Source organism: Triticum urartu, chromosome 6A (assembly GCF_056163025.1).
Source record: "Triticum urartu cultivar PI428250 chromosome 6A, HENAU_Tu73, whole genome shotgun sequence".
NCBI lineage: Eukaryota > Viridiplantae > Streptophyta > Magnoliopsida > Poales > Poaceae > Triticum > Triticum urartu.
The window spans coordinates 239211081-239214496 of record NC_141878.1 but is presented as its reverse complement, the minus strand read 5'-3'; the positions used below and the strand labels follow the sequence as shown (position 1 = coordinate 239214496).

General features: G+C 46.7%; 1 long non-coding RNA gene across 1 annotated transcript; it reads left to right on the top strand.

Moving 5' to 3' along the window:
- The first annotated feature begins 291 nt into the window (after nucleotides 1-291).
- On the top strand, nucleotides 292-2908 carry LOC147964874 (uncharacterized). Its single transcript, XR_015608046.1, has 2 exons — nucleotides 292-1082; nucleotides 1869-2908. It is a non-coding gene; the product is annotated as an uncharacterized LOC147964874 (long non-coding RNA).
- Nucleotides 2909-3416: the final 508 nt, after the last annotated feature.

The window sequence follows — 3416 nt, the reverse complement described above, 5'->3', positions numbered from 1 at the left end:
ACCATTCTCAATCCAACCCCACACTTAACTGCGACCACCTAACATCTCTCTGCACAGTGCGCAGACCCTCGCGTGTGCGTCCCAAACTTGCCCCGAACCCGACCAGAGCTGTTGTTACCGATGGGTCCGGATCATCCCCAAACATCCCTAAAATATCTTCGGTTTCTTCGTTGACTATCCTAGCCTATTTTTCTTGACCGTTCGATTTTGATTGGAGGGTCCGTTTTACCCCTAAGTAGTCCACCTAGCTATTTAAATAGTCTAACCCTAGATTTTAGGTAGTATGTCCCATCCATCTCATCGCCGCCGCCGCAATCTTCTCCCACCTTGTTTTCCACAATTCCCTAACCAGAAACTCCCCTCGATCCACCCAATCCTACAACCCTCCTCCTTGCTCGATCCCTCGCGACCAAGGAACCAGCAACCCTGACCACCTTGCAACCGAAGCTCCCCCACACCACCTCGCCAAAGATGCGGCCTGCCCTGCTTCCTCTTGCGCTTGCAGCAGCGCCCGAGCCTCACGTGCGCCTCCACCTCCCTTCCAGAGCAGAAATAGCAGCCAACCATATGAGCACCACTGCGGCCTTCCCCCACCACTTCTCCTTCTATCTCTCTCTCCCCCGGTCTCTCATCTCTCTCTCTGGTTGCTGCAGGGAGTTGGAGCAGCCATGGCGCCTGAGCGCCTCAAGTTCATCACCCGCCATCCGGCCAGGCCCTCCACCGCCTGGATCTGTTCCTCCCCTCGCCTCCCTACTGTTGAGCCCCGCGCCAAGTCCACTGCCGCCATGGATGTCCCGATGCAGGAGCTCGCTGTCGACTGCGCCCGACGTCGCCAGCCTCCGGATCCGTCGAGCCTCGGCCTCTCTGGCCTCTCCATCGTGGGATCCTTCGAGTCCCTCGAGTTCATCTAGTGCTGCCTGCATCGAGCGGGACAAGCCCGCGTTGACCCCACGCTCGATCTAGCATCGAAGCCGCTCGCCCCTTTGACTTCGTCCACCCCACGCACCTGGGCCGTCTCCCCTTCACCCGTTGACCGCGGCCCAGCCTACACCTTCCCACTGCCCTGGGCCAGTCCCAGCTGGGTGAGCCTCCAGCGCCCATGCTCCCATCGGGCCAGTCAGATCCGGCCCGTAGTTATTTTTTTCTGCTCCTGCGAATTTGTCCAATTATCCAGGATTTGTAGTTTTTATCTATAAACCCCTAGAGTTCATGCATTAATATCTCACAAACCATGCATCGTAATTAAACAAACTTGACATGTAAAATGCTTAGAATTTCATCCAGTTTCATAATATGTAGCTTTCATCCATGTTAAAAATGATTAAATTGAGGTTGGCATTTAATTTGTTAAATGCCATGCTAAAATAGTTTATTTCATAACTAATTAACCATAGCTCCGAATTAAATAAATTTTATATGTAAATGGGGTAGAAAAATGCATAGTTTAACATGGTGGCATTACTTTGCGGGTTTAACAACTCTAAAATATGGTATAGGGCAGAACAGTACCAAATTCAAAATATGCATATGGGGATTTTCCATAATTATTGTTGTTGTTTCCGGCCTCATTTAAATTGCCTAAAATGTGTAGTTTACTTATGCCTCACCTCTTGCCATGTTAACCAACATTTAACATTGTTGAGTACATAAAGGAGAGTTAACTTAATAATTAAATGTGGTATTTGTTCAATATGCAACTCATTGTATATTGAGCTCCACATAACTTGTAGTTCTGTTTGTTGCACTTTGCCATGCCATGCCTCAATAAACCGGACATGCATCATACATGATTGTGCATCATGCCACATTTATGTGATGGTTGTTTACCATGATGTTTTCTTCATTCCGGTTGCGCTTCTCCTTCATAGTTCCGGTTACGTTGCGATTGTGAGGGTCTGTTCGACTATGTTGGTTCGACTAGTTCATGGATCCGGTCTTCTTCCTAGCGGGATTCCAGGCAAGATGACCGTCACCTTGGATAGCACTACTATCTTTGCTATGCTAGTTTTCTTGATGCTATTGCTACATCGCGCTACCTATCACTTGTTTATCAAGCCTCCTAATATGCCATGAAATAGCATCTAACCTTTTCCACCAACTGAGCAAACCGTTGTTTGGCTATGTGATTACTTTCCTCAGGCCCTCTTATAGCGTTCCTAGTTGTAGTTGTAGTTTGATACGTCTCCAATGTATGTATAATTTTTTATTCTTCCATGCTATTATATTATTTATTTTGGATGTTTATGGGCTTCATTATACACTTTTATACTATTTTTGGGACTAACATATTAACCGGAGGCCTTGCCCAAATTGTTGTTTTCTTGCCTATTTTAGTGTTTTGAAAAAAAGGAATATGAAACGGAGTCCAAACGGAATGAAACCTTCGGGACAGTTATTTTTGGAACGGAAGCAATCCAGGAGACTTGGAGTAGACGTGAGGGAAGCTTCGATGTGGCCACGAGGCAGGGAGGTGCGCCTGCCCCCTAGGCGCGCCCCCACCCTTGTGGGCCCCTCGTGGCTCCCCTGACCGACTTCTTTCGCCTATATATGTCCATATACCCTAAAAACATCGAGGAGCACAATAGATCGGGAGTTCCGCCGCCAGAAGCCTCCGTGGCCACCGAAAACCAATCTAGACCCGTTCTGGCACCCCGCCGGAGGGGGGGATCCCTCTCCGGTGGCCATCTTCATCCTCCCGACGCTCTCCATGACGAGCAGGGAGTAGTTCACCCTCGGGGCTGAGGGTATGTACCAGTAGCTATGTGTTTGATCTCTCTCTCTCTCTCGTGTTCTTGAGGTGGTACAATCTTGATGTATCGCAAGCTTTGCTATTATAGTTGGATCTTATGATGTTTCACCTCCTCTACTATCTTGTGATGAATTGAGTTTTCCCTTTGAAGTTATTTTATCGGATTGAGTCTTTAAGGATTTGAGAACACTTGATGTATGTCTTGCATGTGCTTATCTGTGGTGACAATGGGATATCACATGATCCACTTGATGTATGTTTTGGTGATCAACTTGCGAGTTCCGTGACCTCGTGAACTTATGCATAGGGGTTGGCACATGTTTTCGTCTTTACTCTCCCATAGAAACTTTGGGGCACTCTTTGAAGTTCTTTGTGTTGGTTGAATAGATGAATATGAGATTGTGTGATGCATATCATATAATCATACCCATGGATACTTGAGGTGACATTGGAGTATCTATGTGACATTAGGGTTTTGGTTGATTTGTGTCTTAAGGTGTTATTCTAGTACGAACTCTACGATAGACTGAACGGAAAGAATAGCTTCATGTTATTTTACTACGGACTCTTGAATAGATCGATCAGAAAGGATAACTTTAAGGTGGTTTCATACCCTACCATAATCTCTTCGTTTGTTCTCCTCTATTAGTGACTTTGGAGTGACTCT